Below are 23,119 nucleotides of genomic sequence, written 5' to 3'. Positions count from 1 at the left end.
TTATAAATTTTATTGTTGGTAATTTTTCCATATCTTGCAATTATTTAAACACAAGCGTAAACATTACAATTACAAAAGTACGAGTATCTGTGTGATTAAGTACGTGTTTGTGTTCAGAAAAAAATCAATAGTTATTATTTTAATATTTTTTTACGTTCAATATAACAACATTTTGGTTTTGTGTTTTTTTCCTTGTCATAAAGAGAAGCCAATAAAAATTTGTATGAATTTTTGCCATACACTCTATTTGCATCTAATAGATATTTTTTGTACGTATATTTTTATTTCAATAAACAATTTTAAATTATAAATTTAAATGATTTTTTTGCTTGTTTCAAAACCAGACAACCGACGTCTAGCAAAGTTTTTAAAGGTAAAAAGCTAAAAACTAGTTTTGTTTAAATATTTAAAATTTTTCTATAAATTTGTGGTTTTGCAATTGAAAATCATGTTTTTTTTTAGAGAAATTCATATTAGTCATGATTGAGAAAAAAAAAATTAAACAACAAATCAATTATATAAAAAGTGTTAAAATAATTATTGTTTTTGTGGGAAAATAAATTATGATTATTTAATAAAACAAATAAAGCTTTTATTGTTTTTTATTTTATTTTTTAAATTATAAAATAAACTAGTATATCAGGATTAAGCTATGACATCAAAAACCAAAATTACTAAGACTAAGAGAGTCAATAAATAATAACTCTGATATAAATATGATATTAAAGGAATATTCTCCAATTTGTTTCTCTTTAAGCATTTGAATAAGTTTCTGAATAGATGACTGTGTTCGCCCCCTGGTGGCTATGAGTGCCTACCGCTGGTTTACATGTATCTATTCTCTTCAAAATCCTCTGGGGCCGATTTAGTTGGCAAATTTGTTTAATTAAACATTTCATAATTTTCATTTAAACACTGAACTACACATATAACTACTTATACTTAATTCCCCAAGACCTTAATAAACAAAGTGTAGATTCATTTTGCTTCAAAAGAAACCCCCAGGAAAATTGTTGGTGTTTGTGAAATTTTCCTTGAAAATTTACCCTGTTTAAACAAAATTATAATAATTTTACTTAGATAAAAAGCTTACACTTACATAATTTGCATACAAATGTACAGAAGATGTAAAATATTTTACAAAACATTTTGAAACAATAGTTTCAAGTTGTTGTTCAGTATTTTTCTTTGCTAGCACTACATGTGTTGTTTGTTGTTTGAATATATATAAATATTTATATTTGTTTAAATTAAGGAGCTACTATTTCAATTTGAATTATTTTATTTTACTTAAAAGTTTCCTTTGTGTAACTTTTTAAAACTTTATTTTTTCTATGTAAACAGCGCCCTAATGTATGCTTTAGCATTCTTGCACGTGTATAAACAACTATGATTACTTACAAATTCAAAACACGTTTGAGCAATTTGTTTTAAAAAGGATTCTTAACAAAGTTAAATCTGACCCTAGTAATAGTAAAGCATCTTGAGAAAGTTAGAATGAAAAGGAAAACCTTAAACTTAAACATTTAAAGTAAAAACCACATAATATTTTAAACACATAGTCATACACATATGTATTTGATATACTTGTGTAGAAAAAGTTTAAGTTTAAAATGTCCGTATATGTTTAATATGTGAGAAAGAAAAAACTGTTATTGACTTTTTATTATAATACAGTCACACATATTAAATTATATTAGAAAATTTAATTTAACAGTTTAGTAAGTTCTGCATAATTGTAAAGGCATACAAATAATTTAGTACATTCAGACTCGAAAAGGTAGTATTTTGATTGGAGCTAATCTTTCATTTAAAATATATTTTTAATGTAGATTTCTTTTCGTTGAATACCCACCATAGAAAGGCGAGGGTACATTGATTAGACCGCCAAAAGTCGATCTAGCTATGATGGTATGCTAGGATTTCAAATACATATTCTCTATTGATCAGAAATATCCTTACGAAGTTTAAAAACAATTTAAACACGATAGTTAGGCCATACCGAGGAGATAGGACCCAATACCTTACTTCTGACTGCAAAAATTAACAAAATTGTTTAAACTAATATAAAGTTTTGAATAAAATTTGTTTGGTGTGCAAGATAATTTAACACCGATATTTTCTGGCAATGGAAAATGTAAAATTAACGAAATCGTTTGATGCAGATAAATATTTGTATACAAAATGCCCCAAAATCGCTCATTGCTCGTTTAATATTGGATTTTTCCAAACATATTTTTCGGATTTTTTAGAGAAAGATATGAGTATGGGTCAATAAGACGGCGACTTTTTGAATTTTCTTAACTGAAAGGGCAACACGGCTCCTGCGAAAATTTGAACAAGCTGCGTAATTCAGTTTGTGTTGGACAGTCACTGATAGCAGACTACCTGCATGAAATGTATGAAAAAACGTAAAAATTGTTCAAAGGGGGCAAGGTTTGTAGAGCTTGTGAAGAGTAAAACTAAAAACTTTATATAAGCATTTGGCATTGGTGATAACCTTAGGACTTGGAGATTGATATTTTTGTGAAACGAAATAATTTTATGAATTTTTCAGATGCCACTTACCTTAAAAACTAAAAAAATTATAATATGGTGATTTTCCATGAAGAAAAATTTAAAATTTTAATTAATATAAAATTTTAACGATTGAAGATATCATAACAAAATTTGGACTTAATGTAGATCGAAGTCTTTTTAAAATAATGGCATTATAAGTTATGCAATTTTTTATTTTCAAATACCGAAATTCCTAAAACGGGGAAAATGTGTTCCAAAAACTGAGTTTTTTTAGAAAAGTGTTTACTGTGATTTTATTTACCGTCTGATAGTAAAAAAGCTTAGTATATATTTAAATATTATATAGGGTTATACAAATATGGAACCTTTTCGAGGATCGGTGATTCGCCTTTTTGAATTTTTTACTCAAACCAAATCTTTTTTTTACATTGGCAAAGTTTGTATAGGACTGGTGGGGACTAGGTCCACTGAAGAGAATTAAATATTACTTTATACGCTTTTGCATTAAGTTGTCTTTCCTGATCATATAAAAATTGTATATAGTCCCAAACTAAATTTTTTTCTACAAAAGAAAAAATATGAGGACATTTTTGAGAAAAATACGTAAAAAATAATTAAAAATAAACCTAAATATTTCTTTAACTATAAGAGTTAACGTACACATGTACGAGTACAAGTACGATCTTCTCATGGACTATTTATATTTTAAATTTCTTTTCGTTTTTAAAGAAATTTAGACCCGATGCGAACAAATTTGTGGGGCCACGTACAGGCTCCCATTACCCTTAGGAAGCTGAACAACTGTAAAACAATTCGAAAACACCTCAGCTCCAAATATATGCAGCAGTTCCCGAGATACCGCAAAATTTCCAAAAAATAATGTTTCCAAACCACTGTGCAGTGGTCGATAGTGGACGAATTTCATAAAATTTAGCAAATAAGAAACAGAAATCAAAAGCTATATCTTGTCAGATTACAACAGAGAATGAAAGTGCAAAACAACAATCCACATTATATGATCTCTTCATGCCTGCCATTGTTCTAGAACAATGAGAACTTAACACAGTCCAATGGTATGAATATTAATCGACATTTTACACAAACACAATCCGAACGCTAATAAAACTTTCAACTAAGAATTCAGAATAAGCTTACATTCGTGCTGAATAAAATGTTTAGTATAACAGTATTCTCTATACCATATCTTTAATATAACAGTATTTGCACTAATCTTCAGTATAACAGTATTTTCTATAGAAAATATCAGTATAACAGTACTTCAGTAGAATATCTTCAATATAACAGTATTCTCTATAGAAAATCTTCAGTATAACAGTATTGTCTATAGAAAAACTTGTGCATAAGAGTACTATTTTCTATTGGAAATTTCAGTATAACAGTACTTTCTATATAAAATCTTCAGTATAACAGTATTTTCTATAGAAAATCTTCAGTATAACAGTATTTTTTATAGAAAATCTGCAATACTATATGTTTTTCTGTAAAAAATTGTGTGTATAAAAGAGTTTTCTTTAACAAATCTTATGTATAACAGTATTTTCTTTAGAAAATCTTGTGTATAACAGTATGTTATATTTTTCAATTGAATTAATTTTCTATTTAATTCAAAAACCTATTTTAGAAATATAAAACAAACCTGAGATTCTAAACTGATGCCTGTAGAGCATCATAAGAAATAACCGCCTGGAATCTTTAAAAACAACTTTTGAATTTTCATTGTAAAACAAATCAGGTGTCATATATATAATTTACAATAAATTTATAAACATTTGTTGCAAAATACAAATTAATTATTCAAAACAATTCACAGGAAAGTATACTAATGAGAGTTATTCATGCTCCAGCCATTAAAATAAACTTTTCAATAAAATTGATTGAATAAAAAACATTTCCCTACCATCACATGCTTACTGTTTTTTTTTTGTTGTTCCCCCCTTTTCAAATAATTTATTAAATAAAATATTTTTATAATTTGTTTTTATTGATGTTGTTGTTATTATAATAATAAAATGATTTCCAGGTAGGAAAGAAAGCAAATAAATTATATAAACAAAAAAAAAAGTTTAGCCACGTAGAGGAGGTTACATTGCTGTTATGTCACGTAGGGCATTTAATCTTAATATTTTAATAAAATTATTGTTTTCTATAAATTTACTATTTTTGCATGTTTAACGTTTTATTGATGCAAAAAAAAGTTTTATAAATTCATGTAAAAAAAAAAATATTCAATGCAAATTTGTTTTTATAAACAAAATCAGCGAAAATTTTGTTTAAATCATTTCGTGATGTCTCTTTTTTTAATTTTTTTGTAGTTGTTTGCATCAATTTGAGTGAGTGTTTGTGTGTACTTTTCCCCGATGTTGTATGATGATAATGATAACAACAAATAACAACAGCAAGAAAAAAAAAACAAAAAAAATAATAATAATTAAAATAATTTAAACTCATTGCAGCAGTGAATATGAATTTTATACGATTATTATCCGTATCCGGCTTTGAAACAATCATTTATAGAAATGAAGTTTCTGTTTCTGGGTAGACAAACCACGTTGCTCATCATCATGATGATGAAGCTTGTACTACGGCAGCTGTTGATGAAGTGCAGCAGCGTATGTGGCATTTCAGCACTTGTTTTCTGGCTGCCAAATGCTGGTTACATTTGAGAACATGTTTGTTTGTTTTTTTCATTATTACATTTTATAATCATTTTCATTTGTTTTAATCATGTCTACATGTCTACTTCTGTACATATGTATATGTATATTATTATTTAAATTATTATATACGACTGGGTATGTACATTATTTTTGCACTAGACATCATAAATATGAAGGTTAATTTCGATTTTATATATTTTCTATGGCCACGATTGCTATAATTAAAAAGCCAAAATTAAGTGAAATTATTTAATGAAATAAAATTAATCAATTATTATTAATTACTTTTGTATACATATGTATAATTAAAACAGCAATTTATATTAAAACTAGTTAGTTTAGTATATTCGGTTGTGCCAACTTTTAAATATCCTGCACCAGCCTTTAACTAGAATTGCATGAATTATACACGTTTCAACATTGATGCTACTACATTATAACAACATATTTGGTTAAAAACATTACAACAACCTTTATTCAACACTCACAATTGATTTTTTCACATTTTGGTTTAAATATCTTATGTGATCGCACATTCTCTCAATTCGCGAATTCTCTCAATTGTGAATTAATTCGAAAAGAATCCATCGATTTTTATGATCGATATCTCATTTTGTTCCTATTAATGTGGCTTTGAGATAAAGTAATAAATCTCAACAATATCTGCCGCTTTCGACTTTTTTAAAACAAAAAAAATTTTTATTTTCAAGTAAAAAATATATTTTTTGCTTCAATTTGTTATTATAACTCCGAAGCTACTTAGCCGATTGAAACGCAATATATAAATAGGAAAATTTGTACACAGCTTGGGGAAAATTTTATCAAAATTCAGTCATTCGTAAGAAGAATTTTACGTATATACAACAAAAAACTAACATTTTGTGAAAATTAGCGAATTCACTTAATTGTGTATAAATTAGAAAAGAATCTTTCGATTTCTATGATAGATATCTCATTTGGTTCCTATTGCATGTGGCTTTGTAAAAAATCAATAAATCTGAACAATTTCTGCCGTTTTTGATTTTTCATGATTTTTTTAAAAGAAACAAATTTTCTATTTTCACGTAAAAAATATATTTTTTGCTTGAATTTGTTATTATAACTCCGAAACTACTGAGCCGATTGAAACACAACATAAGCATGCAAATTTGTACATAATATGGGGGAAATATTTTCAAAATTTAATCAATCGAAAAAAGAACATTAACTACTCAATTTTATGTACATATATCAAACAAAAAACTAAAATTTTGTAAAAATGAGCGAATTCTCTTAATTCTGATGAATTCGAAAGGACTCGGTCGATTTTCATGATCGATATCTAATTTTGTTCCTATTGCAAGCGGATTTGCGATAAAGTAATAAATCTGAACAATTCCTGACATTTTCGATTTTTTATGATTTTTTTAAAACCAAAAAATTCCTATTTTCTCGTAAAAAATTATTTTTCCTTGAATTTGTTATTATAATTCCGAAACTACTGAGCCGATTGAAACGCAATATATATATGAAAATTTGTATATAGCATGGGGAAAAGGTTTTCAAAATTCAATCAATCGAAAGAAGAACATTAACTACTCAATTTTATGTATATCAAACAAAAAACTAAAATTGTTTGAAAATGATCGAATTCTCTTAATTGTGTATAAATTCGAAAAGAATCTTTGGATTTCTATGATCCATATCTAATTTTGTTCCTATTACATGTTGCTTTGCGATAAAGCAAAAAATCTGAACAATTTCTGCCGCTTTTGATTTTTTATGATTTTTTAAAACAAACAAATTTTCTATTTTCACGTAAAAAATATATTTTTTGCTTCAATTTGTTATTAAAACTCCTAAACTACTGAGCCGATTAGAACACAATATATAAACGGATTAAAGGTTATGAAAACTTCAAAACTTTTTCTAAGTTTATTTTAATAATATCGGACTAAACGTCTTGAGTTTTCGTTAATTATGTGGAGAAACGTCTAACAATATTTATAATTTTACATAAACATTTTTTTTAAAAAAATCTCTCCATAGAATTGAAAAATTTTAAAAATTTTTTACTTCGGTAGCCATGATCAAATCTATATAGTGGTTAATCTAGCTTTTTTTGCTGTTGACCTGTGTAATATAGATAAAGAGAGCTAAATGGTAAAAACTGAAATGTACAACCATAATTTCAAACTTAACAATAACAAAATATTTGGTAATGCAGCTCAATGAGATGTATTAAATAAAAATAATACTGAAAATAACCACTCAATATTGTCTTTAGAGATTATTTATCAAAACCAATTCTTAAGTAATAATATGATTCTTAAATAAATTATAAATTCCAAACTTTAAACAGATTATTACTGTAAAATTGTCCCTAATTTCTAAACAAAACAATGAAAACTTTTGTTATCACAAACGATTATGCTCTTTTTGATTCCATTGTATGCATAATTTCACAACTTACACAAAAACACAAAAAAGCATAATAAATTAAATAAATTGAACATCAAGTGTCATTTAAAAACTAAACTACAAAAAACGTACATCAGACAATCTCTCGAGACAATACTCCTGGTACTAGAAAAGACAATTTAATAAATGAAAAAAAAAAAACTTTTTATCGCAAAATATGCATAAAGAACACACAAAAATAGATAATTGTAACTAAACAAAAGAAAATCAAGCTGTACATTGTCTTCGATACGATACGATTTAAAAGACTTTAATTAACTCAAGACAAGTAACATTGTTACGAGAACTAAATGATCTATTGTAACGAAAAGCTAAAATTAAACAATAGAGAATTGTTAAGTGCGGTTCGAGTGGAAACTGAAGAAAATTTATAACAAGAAAACTGGCACCCACTAACAACAAAACATATATAGAGAGCAGAGAAAAACTAGAAAAGAAAAGCTTAATGGCCAACATCATTATCGTCATAATCATCAACAGGCAGTGGCAGCAACATCTCAAACACCACAGCCACCACCACCATCATCATCATCAGCAGCAGCAGCATCGTCATCCTCGTCATTTTGTAGTTGATGTTTAGAATATTGAACAGCTGAACATCAGCATGTTAAAAGGCAGTAGCCGAGGCAGCACGAATAGAAAATGGCAAATAAACCAGTGTTTTTCTATTTCTTTTCCTGTCTGTAATGCTTCATCTTCGTTATGGAAAACTAAGGTTTCCATGGTAAGGTTGGTAAACATATACATTCAGATGTATGACTGTATCAGAATACCCGGAAATGTGTGTGAGTGCAGCTAAAGAAAATCCCAACATTTCAAAAATTAACAAACAAAAAAAGAAATCACTCTTCCACACGCACTCAGTTGCTTTATACTCGTATAATGGCGTAAAAACCTCATAGGAACCCAATACTTGTTTAAAAGAATCCAAAACTAACGAGAATGTATTAGACACACAACTACCAGAAACACAAAAAACCATTACAACCATACGGTTTTTAAAAGAAACAAAAAAAGTCAAAATGAAACAAACAATATTCCAGACTAATAGATGGCAACATGAAGCTGAAGTTTGGTTGGAGAAAAAGCCATGCTAACATGTTTTATACAAATATTATACAGATGACGACGAAATCTTCAAAGATAATGGCGAATTAAATAAAAAGATATGTATGTATGTAGGAAAAACATGATTTGTCCTGGGGTGAAATCTTTGGAATTTCTAATATTTTTGTTAAATTAGAAATGACACTTTACAAGCTTAGCTTGTGTTCACTCACTTATGGGAAAAGAAGTCATAGATTATTTATTTAAATTATTTTTTGAAAGCAAACACTTAAAATGTCAATTCTGATATGATGAATATTATATGGAACAGCTAAAATGATTATAAGAAAACTTTGTGTTGAAACATAACATGATACACCTTGATTTATTTTAAATTTTGTGAAAGAAAGAACTTTAGAAATTTTAAAGTTGTTAATGCAGTACTTTGTCTCAAAGTCAAGTTAGTAAATTTCGTTAAATGTAACCAGCTGTCATCAGTCAGATTGGCAAATATGTATTGGAGCCTAGTGGAAATAAAAACACATCTCTTCATTATACAGAGTATAAAGTTGCTTGCAATTACTCTTGAAATAAGTTATACTCCTTCTTAATCTTGGCCCAAAATTTGGATTTTATAAGCATATTGATGGGTGATTTAAGAGCGGAATACCATCCAAAGAAGACAGGCTTCAATAGCCGGAAGGAAATATCTAAAGAAGATGCTGTGCCTTGTTTGTGTCTGACAGATCTGCTTCAAATCATTAAAAGTACATATTGGTTTCTGGAGCAGTCTTAAGAATCATAATTTCGTCCTGATTAGATAAATTTTAATTTTTTTTCATAATAGTGACGACTTTGCAAATCTTGTGATCCTTTTTTCAATATTGATTTAAAAATTTTATTAAAACTATTATTTTCATTACTATATGCGATCAGTAGTTTTGTTTGGAAAAATATATGTTTGCATTGTATTTCAAATAAAAAATCTGTTGTAGAATTTGTAAATATTAATTGAATGTCTCGAAATTAGGTAATTGAATGTAATTTAGAGGCCTTTATTTTGTGTATGAAAAATGTTTAAAATCGGCCTCTTAATGTGAAAGCTGCCCATATGTCCTTTTTTTCAAAATTGTTGAAACAAATCTTCTGACACTATTATTAAAAATACTTAGTTTTATTTAAGGATATATTTTTTTTTGCCATGAATATTGAACAAAAAATCTCCTGTAGACTTTTCAAATACAATTCGAATGTCTGGAAATTTTTTAATTGAATGTTAATTATGATTTTTAATATGGAGTTGAAATAATTTCTGAGATCGATCTATTAATAAGCAGGTTTCTCATATATCCTTTTTTCAAAATTGATTTAGAAATTTGAATGAAACTATTATTTTAATTACTATATGCAATCAATAGTTTTGTTTGGAAAAATAAATATTTGCTTTGAATTTTAAACAAAAAATCTGCTGTAGATTTTGTAAATATTACTGTAATGCCTCAGAATTTGGTAATTGAATGTGATTTAGAGCCCTTTATTTTGGGTATAAACACTTTTTAAAATCGATCTTTTAATGAGAAAGCTGCCCATATATCCTTTTTTCAAAATTGATTCAAAAATTTTATTGAAATTCTTATTTTAACGACAATATGCAATCAATAGTTTTGTTTAAAAATATAAGTTTGATTTGAATTTTAAACAAATTATATGCTGTAGATGTTGTAAATATTAATTGAATGCCTCGAAATTTTGTAATTGAATGTGATTTAGAGCCCTTTATTTTGTATATGAAAAATTTTTCAAATCGGTCTTTTAATGAAAAAGCTGCCCATATATCCTTTTTTTAAATTTTATTCAAAAATTGTATTGAACCTCTTATTTTAATTATAATATGCAATCAATAGTTTTGTTTGGAAAAATAAATGTTTGCTTTTAATTTCAAACAAAAAATCTGATGTAGAATTTGTAAATATTAATTGAATGTCTCGAAATTTGGTAATTGAATGTAATTAAGAGCCCTTAATTTTGTATATGAAACATTTTTAAAATCGGTCTCTTAATGTGAAAGCTGCCCATATATCCTTTTTTCAAACTTTTTAAAAAATTTTGATACACATTAATATTTTAAATACTATTTGTAATCATTACTTTTGTATTGAAAAATACATGTTTACAATGAAAATTAAACAACAAATCAGCAAATTAAAATATTTTGAGTATAATTAAACAGTCTGGATATTTGGTAATTGAATATAGTATATATTGTTGAAACAATTTTCCAAATCGACCAATTGTCAAGGAAGCTGCCCATATATCTTTTTTTAAACATTTGATTGATACCATTATTTTATAATACCCGGAAGAACATACTGTTTGACAAATATTTATGACTCGCCACAGTCTGCTTCCTATAAGTTTCCTGAAATCTCATTTTATGTTCATGTAGCTCGCGAAAAATTTGCACCCATTATTTCTCTTCTTCGTCAAGAGAACTTCCATTATAATTGTTAAGTAAACCTATAAAAAGTTAGGCGACCTCCTACAAAGCTCTTATTAATGCATATATCAGTTATGATCTTAAATTGCTTGGTTATGGCAAATTTTTGTTAAAACCCTAAAAGGTTTATTTCAAAATTGTTCCAAAAAAACTTTTTTCACAATTTCCTTCTTTTTTTTTAATTTCACACAACAAATTCTTTACAACTTCGAAACTACATGCAATTTTCAGATAAGTTTAGATTTTTTGCCAAATTTCGATTACGGCCTTACAGGTTTTTCTTTTAAAACAACTTTAAAACCAATTCCCCAAAAAAAATCTCAATTTAATTATCGAATCACATAGTTTCTCCTAATACACTGAATAGAACTTTCTAACAGAAAAGACATACGAAAAACAAATTTGAATAGAATTTGGACATACTTCGTCTGGTTACCTAGAAACAAAGGATTACTGCAACAAGAATATTAAAGACAAGCAAGAAAACACATTGACTGTTACAAGTGTCAAATGGCATTGTAATAGAAAATTGCTAGCAACAATACAATACAACTAAACGTAGTAGAGAATTAGATAGAGAGATGGAGGACGAAGGCAGAGAATAAGAGCATAAACTGTATTGACAAGAAAATCCTTCAATATTTTGTACATTCTAAAACACACGGCAGACAACAACATTTTATTACACAGTTACAGTCCATCTACATTAACAGCACTTGCAAAAGCAACAACAGCTATAATAAAAGTCGGCAATAAAACGACAGCAACAAAAACATTTTACATACAGATTAGATACTGCAAGATACTAGGACTATTACAACTTTTACAGTGGTCCTTTATGTAGAAATGTAGGTGTACGAGATGTTGGATGTTTTATATCGTTTTGCTGATGATGATGAATTTGATGATGGTGTACTGGAAGTAGTTTTGTGTGCTTAGAATATTTAGAATAAAATTGCTAGTATTTTAATGTAAGTATGTAGTAGGTATTAAACGTAAGGTTTTCAAGGATCGTTAGCAACAATGTCATATTACTATGGTAACCAAGTTGTCAAATTATATATATAAACTATTTAGATACCCTACATTAGGTGAGCTATCAACTACCGAACACACAGCGTGTGGGAAAGATTACCAGAAATAATTGCAGTACATACTATATAAGTTTATATCCAAAGTCTTACCCCTGTCTATACCTGATACATCTTTATCATGATAAACGTCGAAATGGTTGTTAAGATAAAAAGTTATCAGATATAGTCTCCATCTATTCGTATTATTGCTTCGTTATGACAAAATTGTTAGAGCTTTTGCTCAGACAACTTTGTCTTGACAACAAACGTCATTAATTGTTATGATAAATATTTGTCAAGTTTAGACAGGGGGTTAAGATCGTAATTTCGTCCTGATAAAGCTTAATTTATAATAATAGTGACGACTTCGCAAATCTTGTTTTCCTTTTTTTAAAAATTGATTTAAAAATTATATTGAAGCTATTATTTTAATTGCAATCAATAGTTTGGTTTGGAAAAATAAATGTTTGCTTTGAATGTTAAACAAAAAATATGCTGTAGAATTTGTAAATATTAGTTGAATGACTCGAAATTTTGTAATTGAATGTGATTTAGAGCCCTTTATTTTGTGTATTAAAAAGTTTTAAAATCGGTCTCTTAATGTTAAAGCTCCCAATATATCCTTTTTTCAAAATTGTTTAAAAAATCATTAGACACTATTGTTTTAAATACTGCATGCAGTCATTAGTTGCATTTAATGAAATATTTGTTTGCAATGAATATTAGTTACTAAGTCAGCTGTAGGCTTTTCAAATATAATTCGTATGTCTTGAAATTTGATAATTGAATGTGTATTTTTAATATGGAGCTGAAATAATTCCAACTATTAACAAGAAAGTAGCTCTTATATCTTTTTTTCCAAAATGATTTAAAAATGTGATTGACTATTATTTGAAATAATATATGCAATCAGTAGTTTTATTTGGGATAATAAATGTTTGCATCCAATTTTAAACAAAAAATCTGCTGTAGATTTCGTAAATATTAATTGAATGCCTCGATATTTGGCAATTGAATGTAGTTTAGAGCCTTTTATATTGTATATAAAATATCTTTAAAATCGGTCTCTTAATGAGAAAGCTGCCCATATATCCTTTTTGGAAAATTACTTTAAACATTTGATTGATACCATTATTTTATATATTAATTGTAACTATTAGTAATGTTTTTAAAAATAAATGTTTGCTTCGAATTTTAAACAAAAAATCTACTGTAGATTTCGTAAATATTAATTGAATGCTTTGAAATTTTGTAATTGAATGTGATTTAGAGCCCTTTATTTTGTGCATGAAAATTTTTAAAATCGGTCTCTTAATGTGAAAGCTGCCCATATATCCTTTTTTCAAAATTGTCTAAAAAAATTTGATAGACATTAATATTTGAAGTACTATTTATAACTATTACTTTTGTATTGGAAACAATTTGTTTGCAATAAATATTGAACAATGAATCTGCTGTAGATTTTGCAAATTTCATTTTTTTAAATATAATTTAAATGTCTGGATATTTGGTAATTGAATGTGAGTTAGGGTGCTTAATATATTGTTGAAACAATTTTTCCAATCGGCCTATTGACAAGGAAGCTGCCCATATATCCTTTTTAAAAATTTGTTCAAACATTTTTATAAATTAAATGTGGAAATTTGTTGATTGACTATGATTTAGGATGCTTAATATAGTGTTGAAAATATTTTTAAAGTCGATGTATTAATGATTTTAAATTGTTCAATAAATTATTATAATGGAACAATTCATTAGCGAAATATCTCGCGAGATTTTAGTTTTATTATCTTAGATTGCAAGGTTTACATGTACGGACAGACATATGAACGGATATCAGTAAATCGACTTAGGTGCAGGGTATAAAATCTTGTTTTACTAGTATGTATTCGAAAGCCAGGTTAAAGTGACAAGCCCCATTCATAAATAGTGTTCGCACTTGAAACGGTATATAACTAGTTTTGTGTCTATTTCCTTCCTAGTAGGATTGCCAATTTGAATAAATCTAAAATAAAACTATGTAATCATTCACTCTTTGCCTATTGTAGAGTATCTCCTCCCAAAATAAGCTGGACATTTCACTTTATATGCAATGTAACATTGACAATTCCATTTGAATTTTCTGTTCAGGTTTTAGACAGTTTTTTTAGTTTTTTTGTTGAGTGTGTGCCAAAGCTGATAATGAATAAACGTTTTACGCATTCGAAATGACAACCTACAACAACAATTTAAAGTGTTGCCATTGATATTGTGTTTGTTGCACTCTTACAACAATTTACTATCATGACAATAACAACTAAAACAAAATTGTAACAAAATGTAGGTTGGATTTATTTTAAAGCTTTTATTTCATGAACAACATTTAGAATTCATGTTGCAATCAGTAGCACTACGAGCAGTGTGTAGTGCTTAAAGCTCTATTACAACTCGTGCAAAATGTTGCACTGCAGTGCAAAAATTTCAACATAAAATGAGATGAAAAAAAAATGGTTAAGAGTGTGGAAAAATTTTGTAAAACGTAGAAAAACAATTTATAGAAAGAAAAAAAAATAATAATAAAAAAGAAGTGCAAAAAAAAAACACAGAAATACCGGTATTTATTAACTAGTTATAACTAGTTTTTCACTTACCTCTTTGAATGTGTTTAGACTGCAGCAGCAAGTGAGTGTGTGAACAGAGCCGGAGCAGAGCAAAATACGTATGTACGTACAAATGGTGAAATTCAGTCAGTTGAGATGAACTTGAATTCGTATTCGTAAAATGTGCAAAAACAAAAACACATGCACTCGAACACACAAAAATGTAGCCAAAAGTTTTTCAATATTTTTTCATATTTTTTTTTTTTTGCTTCTCATACTTTTTGTGTAATTTCATTAATTTTGTAGTACGTTTTACCTTGGGTTAAAGTTGTGCAAAAGAAATTTATTATTGTTTTTTTTTTGTTGTTTTCGAATGGTTTTTAATAAAACTGCACGTAATTTAAGTTAAAGTATGATTTGTTTTTAGTTAAGAATGCTTTAGTTTTGTTTTTTTTGTTGAACTTGTTTTGAAAATAAGTAAATTTCTTTTTTGCTGTAGTTGCTAAATACTTTTGTTTTTCTTTTAAGATTTAATACACATGAATTTCTTTAAACTGTTTTTAGTTATTTAGTTAGTTTTATAGAAATTATAGATTTCTTATTAAGTTTCATATCATGGTTATTTTTGTTACTAATTTATTTTATTATATGTATTATTCTTTATACTTATAATTTTAGTTTTGTAGTGTAGAGAGTTTATAAAGTTTTTATTCGATGTCTATTAGTCTTAATTTTAGCTAAACTTTTGCCAAAATGTCTTCTACACAATTTGCTAAACAAGTTTTTCGTTCATTTAAATGTTATTTCTGTTTTTTTTCCAACTATTAGATACTTTGGCATTCATAAGATACTTTTGCTTATGGTATAAATTTTGTAAATTTGAATATTTGCTAAAGAAAATTATTTACGCTAATTTTTGTATTTTACACACACACACATATAACTAATACACTCTTACACAAACAACAACATTAAAATTAAAAGAAATATTTAGTGTTTTTGGGTTTAAGCTCATGTGTATTTCTAAGATACATATTCGCTTGTTTTAATGGCAACATAGTTTTGTGGCTTAAAGATATTTTGAGTAAGTTTATTTTTTGTTATAAAAAAAACTGTTGCTAAAATTATTTTGTTTTCATATCTAACTAGTTTATGGAAAACTTGGATTTGAATTTCATACAAAACTCTTGCAAGAAATATTAATTGAAGACTTATTTAAATCTTAGGAATTTAAAGAGTTAATCCATGACAAATTCTACAGAAAACTGTCATTTACGATTTCAAACATAAAATTAAAAAAATTTCAACAAATTATAATCCTATTGTTCAATGATTTTTCAGTTCTCATCATATACTTAAATTTACAAAATCGTAAATAAATGTGTCTTAATAAAGCCGCAGTAGTTCATTACAAAGTAATGCTTTGGCATTTTAACTCAATATTTTAGTCTGTTAGTGTGGCAAGTACTTGCCACGCTCTTTTGAAGGAGCTATGAGGCAAAACATTAATGACTTGCCTGAGCAAATAAATCGATTTCTTATGTTAACAATTTAACGCACGATAGATTCTGATGGTTTATCTATATTTATCAGAATCTCTTGCCTTTCTGAGCCTTAGGATTCAGTGTGATGTCCATAGTTTTTCTCGGAAAAACACATGAATCCACAACAAGTCATTGATTGGCAAAGGTTTTTACCACGAAGCAACATGCTTCTTCGAAAACGAGGTTAACCAAGCAGTGACTGCCACAGGTGGTCGATAGCGCAACAAGATAATAGAGTTCAGCCGCCTAAATTTCATAATATTGATTTGACTACATGATCCAAATGGAACCACAAGCCCTTCAGACAATTGATTTACTGCGTGAGACATTTTAGTGGGTACAGTATCATTTCGGTGATTATAAGTGGTTCCCTAGACCATTATATTTTCTTTTATGGATTTATTCGAATTGATACCTCTATGCCAACAATCACAAAGCCACCCATTATTATTATTATTATATTTATTTTTAAAAACAAACACAAACTGCGAGCCGTTTTGCAGATACACCCTGACTCTCTGGCGCGAATCGAACCCGCAAGCCTCAGATTTATAGTCCAGCGCACTATCGTTTGTCTATCAGTGCACACAACCTGTGCATGAAAGGAGGAAGTTTAACACTGCATCAATGAAATTGAAATACAATTATGCAAAATAGACATGGAAAATTTCGAAAATAGTGTGGATATACGCCAGTAAAGAAGACACGGATGCTGGTCAACCAATTAAGGGGTGGGGGATATAATAAATTAAAACTAATTTTATATTTTTCTTTTTTTTATTTTAAAACTTTTCGGTTTTGAGCGAGGAAATTTCCTTTTTTCATCCCCTGGATCCAAGCCTTTAGTAAAGCTATTTATGTATTTTATAAAACTCAAATATTGCGTATATTTTGGGGCACCCTTTAGAAATCTCTTAAACATGTTTATAGCTTTAATAATGTATTGATGTTTTTAATAAAAACAAAAACAATATGTGTAAGTTTAATTATCAAAAAAATTCCATAATTTTTTTTTTATTAATTAAAAATGAAGTAAAATTTTTTAAAACTTTTTTTTATTACGCAGTTGTATAGATACATTGAAATCTTTTATATACATTGTATTTACACACACTTACACTGCTACATTATTATTTATAGCATCGGTAATTTTAAATGGTTGAAAATAAAAGTTTAATTTTATACCAAAAAAAAAACCAAAAATATTTAACGAAATTTTGTGTTTTTAAATTTCTCACGTGATGAGTTTTTTTTTTGGTTAAAAAGATTTGCTCAAGCGTAAACTTAATTTATATTTGTTAAATTATTTTTAAAGCTAAAAATATTTATATAAAATGAGTCAGAATTTAAACGTTTGCTGATAGTTAGCTGTTACCATCATAATTATTTGAAATGATTTGAAAAAAAAAAAAATAATTGAAAGAAATTTAGAAAAATCTATAAATGTTATTGAGTTTGAAAGCCAGTTCTGCTTAACAGTGGGTTGTTTTTGTGACAAATGAATTTTGTTCCTTAGTGTGAGTAGTTTTCTATAGAATTTTTCTATAGAAAACTAGTCTCTTACAATGAGAAATTTTCTATAGAAAACTTGATTCTTACAGTGAGAAATTTTCTATAGAAAAGTAGTCTTTCACAGTGCGAAATTTTCTATAGAAAACTAGCCTCTTACAGTGAGAAATTTGCTATAGAAAACTAGTCTTTTACAGTGAGAAATTATCTATAGAAAACTAGTCTCTTACAATGAAAAATATTCTAGAGAAAACTTAACTCTTACAGTGAGATGTTTTCTATAGAAATGTGAAGTCATACAGAGTGAGAGATTTTCTATATCAAAGTAGTCTTTGACAATGAGAATTTTTCTGAGAAATTTTCTGTGGAAAACTATACCCTAACAGTGGTCACTTACGGTGAGAAATTTTCAATAGAAAACTAGTCTTTCGCAGTGAGATATTTTCTATAGAAAACTAGTCTCTTACAGCGAGAAATTTTCTATAGAAAACTAGTCTCTTACAGCGAGAAATTTTCTATAGAAAACTAATCACTTACAGCGAGAAATTTTCTATAGAAAACTTATCACTTACAGCGAGAAATTTTCTATAGAAAACTAGTCTCTTACAGCGAGAAATTTTCTATAGAAAACTAGTCTGTTAGAGGGAGAAATTTTCTATAGAAAGCTATTCTCTTACAGTGAGAAATTTTCTATAGAAATCTAGTCTCTTACGGGGAGGAAATTTTCTATAGAAAATTAGTCTCTTACAGGGAGAAATTTTCTATAGAAAACTTGTGCTATTACTCGTACAATGAGAATTTTTCTAGAAAAAACTATTTTCTAACATTGAGAATTTTTCTATAGAAAACTAGCGTCTTACAGTGAGAAATACTATTTCACAGTGAGAAATTTTCTAGCAATACTAGTCTCTTACTCTAAGAAATTTTGAACTATACACTAGTCTTTCACATTGAGAAATTTCAATAGAACACTGGGCTTTCACATTGAGATATTTTCTATAGAAACTAGTCTCTTACATTGAGAAATTTTCTATAGAAAACTAGTCTTTTAAAGAGAAAAATTTTCTACAGAAAACTATTCTCTTATAGAGATTTTCTAAAAAAAAATAGTGTCTTACAGTGAAATTTTTTTAAAGTAAGACAACAATCTTAAAACATTTTATATCTAATTTCAAAAAATAAATAATTTCATTAATATTAAGACTGAATGTTCTAAATAGACTTATATTTCAGGGAATATACAAGTACCATTAATTAAACCTGTTTAGAACTGGCTTCATAATGATTGTAAGCAGGAATGGGACAATTTGTTAAGATTTTTTTATATTACATTCTTCAGTTTGTTCAATGTTTTAAACAGAACACAATTTATAGCAGTGTTTAAATAACAATAACATTTCAAATTCTTAATAATTCTTTCAATAATCCAATTTTTCCTGATTTGTTTAATTTAAACAAAAAATTTGTATAAATTTAAAATATCCAGTATGAAAAATTTTCTACAAACTGTATAAATTCAAACCATTACAAACAACAAAATTTGGTAACAAATGTTGGCCATCAGCCAACTAAAAACCACGTTTACTTTTAGTCAAATATCTTAAAGCCACTTAAGTATCACTTTTTTCATTTCTTTTTTTCTTCCTTTCTCAACATTTGCATACACATTCACTTGGTGTTTGGAAAAAAAAAGCACTTAAGGTATTTTTCCATTAAATATTTAAATACAATTTATAAATTTTTTATTATAAATTCATTAGTTATTATATTTTCTTTATTTCATTAATTTATTCTTACATTTTTCTATTTTTTTTCTGTTTAGGAATGAAAATCACACCTTTTTCAGTATTTTTCTGTTATTTCACTGTTTAGAATTTCTATAAACTTCTACCGTTTTTTGTGTTTTTTTTATAAATTTTTTATAGTTATTATTAATACCGAAAATCGTTAAAACCGCTTTAACGTTTGAAACGTTTGCATGTTTCAACCACGTCTTTACACCAACTGAATTTAAGCCATTTAAATAAACGTTGGCTGGCTGTTTGGCTTAAGCTGTGGGGTTTCGGCTCACTAGAGTTCAGAAAGAGCGAGAGAGAAACATATTTATTTATTTGTATGTGTTTGATTTCTTTGTGTTTTTTTTTACCTAAATAATGATCATGTTAATAATGATGATGATGACTACATCATTTACTGCACAAAGGTAAACATAATAATGAGCAACAACAGCTGTTAATGAGCATTAAAAAACAACAACAATTCTACTACCAATACTAACTAATACAAACTCATAAATGCTAATGAAGATCAGGTTGAAGCAGTAACAAAAAAACATACACGCACACATATACGAATTTAAACTTGTTGTAATCTAAAATACACAAGAGCATTAAACTATTTATGGAGAGGGAGAGCAGCTTGAACACATTCCTCTCATTTCTCAATACTCCTTTAAGCCGGTATTTTATTTTATAGTTATTTGTAATCGTTTTAATAGTGTAGTTGTTTTCGTTTTTGTTGTTGCTGCATGTCATCCTCTTCTGCCTTCTCTCCATGGTAAATGTTTACGAGTATTTATTATGTATGGACTCGTACCTAGAGAAGATGTCTTAACATTTTACAATTTAATTGCTATTGCTCGCATTGCGGAGGTGCGGTAAGTCGTGAGTTCATACAACAATAATAATGCCAACAACAACGAAACAAATCGGGTCGCTGTGTTATTGGCTTTGACGCTTGCGTGTTCTGTTCTTTATTAATTCTTTTTTGATTTTTTTAACTCATTTCTTGTTTTCTTTACCTTACTTCACTTTTTTTCTCTTTTATAAATTTCTTATGACTGTTTTATTTTATTATTATTTTTTTTTGTTGTTTTCTACCTGTTTTTTTTATGGTGATTTAATATTTATTCTTTTCATTAGATCATATAAGAATATTTTGGTTAAAAAGGAATTCAGAAAAAAGTGGTAGATATATTTTGATTTTTGTTGTTGTTGCTATTCATTATTGTTTCTGTTTAAGACTTTAACTTTTATACTAAAGAAAGAACAAGTAGTAATAAGGAGTAGACTAAAGTGGCATATAAGATGCCCTACAGGCTGAAATTCAATTAAAAATTTACTCTAGAACACTTTTTTCTATAGAAATAAAGTGAGACGTTTTCTATTGAAAATGTCTGTATCTGTCTATAGAAAATGTGCTTCAGAGAGAAATTTTGTATAGAAAATGTATCTCTTTCAGAGAGAAATTTTGTATAGAAAATGTATCTCTTTCAGAGAGAAATTTTGTATAGAAAATGTATCTCTTTCAGAGAGAAATTTTGTATAGAAAATGTATCTCTTTCAGAGAGAAATTTTGTATAGAAAATGTATCTCTTTCAGAGAGAAATTTTGTATAGAAAATGTATCTCTTTCAGAGAGAAATTTTGTATAGAAAATGTATCTCTTTCAGAGAGAAATTTTCTATACAAAATGTGTCTCTTTCAAAGAGAAATTTTCTATAGAAAATGTGTCTCTTTCAAAGAGAAATTTTCTATTGAAAATGTGTCTCTTTCAAAGAGAAATTTTCTATTGAAAATGTGTCTCTTTCAAAGAGAAATTTTCTATTGAAAATGTGTCTCTTTCAAAGCGAAATTTTCTATAGAAATTATGTCTCTTTGAAAGAGAAATTTTCTATAGAAAATATGTCTCTTTGAAAGAGAAATTTTCTATAGAAAATATGTCTCTTTGAAAGAGAAATTTTCTATAGAAAATATGTCTCTTTGAAAAAGAAATTTTCTATAGAAAATATGTCTCTTTGAAAGAGAAATTTTCTATAGAAAATATGTCTCTTTGAAAGAGAAATTTTCTATAGAAAATATGTCTCTTTGAAAGAGAAATTTTCTATAGAAAATATGTCTCTTTGAAAGAGAAATTTTCTATAGAAAATATGTCTCTTTGAAAGAGAAATTTTCTATAGAAAATATGTCTCTTTGAAAGAGAAATTTTCTATAGAAAATATGTCTCTTTGAAAGAGAAATTTTCTATAGAAAATATGTCTCTTTGAAAGAGAAATTTTCTATAGAAAATATGTCTCTTTGAAAGAGAAATTTTCTATAGAAAATATGTCTCTTTGAAAGAGAAATTTTCTATAGAAAATATGTCTCTTTGAAAGAGAAATTTTCTATAGAAAATATGTCTCTTTGAAAGAGAAATTTTCTATAGAAAATATGTCTCTTTGAAAGAGAAATTTTCTATAGAAAATATGCCTCTTTGAAAGAGAAATTTTCTATAGAAAATATGTCTCTTTGAAAGAGAAATTTTCTATAGAAAATATGTCTCTTTGAAAGAGAAATTTTCTATAGAAAATATGTCTCTTTGAAAGAGAAATTTTCTATAGAAAATGTGTCTCTTTGAAAGAGAAATTTTCTATAGAAAATGTGTCTCTTTGAAAGAGAAATTTTCTATAGAAAATGTGTCTCTTTCAAAGAGAAATTTTCTATAGAAAATGTGTCTCTTTCAAATAGAAATTTTCTATAGAAAATGTGTCTCTTTCAAATAGAAATTTTCTATAGAAAATGTGTCTCTTTCAAAGAGAAATTTTCTATAGAAAATGTGTCTCTTTCAAAGAGAAATTTTCTATAGAAAATGTGTCTCTTTCAAAGAGAAATTTTCTATAGAAAATGTGTCTCTTTCAAAGAGAAATTTTCTATAGAAAATGTGTCTCTTTCAAAGAGAAATTTTCTATAGAAAATGTGTCTCTTTCAAAGAGAAATTTTCTATAGAAAATGTGTCTCTTTCAAAGAGAAATTTTCTATAGAAAATGTGTCTCTTTCAAAGAGAAATTTTCTATAGAAAATGTGTCTCTTTCAAAGAGAAATTTTCTATAGAAAATGTATCGCTTTCAAAGAGAAATTTTCTATAGAAAATGTGTCTCTTTCAAAGAGAAATTTTCTATAGAAAATGTGTCTCTTTCAAAGAGAAATTTTCTATAGAAAATGTGTCTCTTTCAAAGAGAAATTTTCTATAGAAAATGTGTCTCTTTCAAAGAGAAATTTTCTATAGAAAATGTGTCTCTTTCAAAGAGAAATTTTCTATAGAAAATGTGTCTCTTTCAAAGAGAAATTTTCTATAGAAAATGTGTCTCTTTCAAAGAGAAATTTTCTATAGAAAATGTGTCTCTTTCAAAGAGAAATTTTCTATAGAAAATGTGTCTCTTTCAAAGAGAAATTTTC

At 27.2% G+C, this 23,119-nt stretch overlaps 1 protein-coding gene across 2 annotated transcripts in view; it reads right to left on the bottom strand.

Moving 5' to 3' along the window:
• mgl (megalin) overlaps positions 1-23,119 on the bottom strand; it is a 388,320-nt gene that overhangs the window by 353,687 nt on the left and 11,514 nt on the right. The window contains exon 1 of one of the 2 annotated variants that reach the window (XM_065510332.1): positions 19,705-20,035. The exons of the other annotated variant lie outside the window; for it this stretch is intronic. The gene's annotated coding sequence lies outside the window, so the exon portion shown is untranslated. Of the gene's footprint in view, positions 1-19,704; positions 20,036-23,119 lie in introns of those variants that run through there. 2 annotated transcript variants of the gene reach the window in all.

The sequence above is a fragment of the Calliphora vicina genome, chromosome 4 (genome assembly GCF_958450345.1).
Source record: "Calliphora vicina chromosome 4, idCalVici1.1, whole genome shotgun sequence".
Classification (NCBI taxonomy): Eukaryota; Metazoa; Arthropoda; class Insecta; order Diptera; family Calliphoridae; genus Calliphora; species Calliphora vicina.
This window is presented reverse-complemented; position numbering and strand designations above follow the sequence as displayed.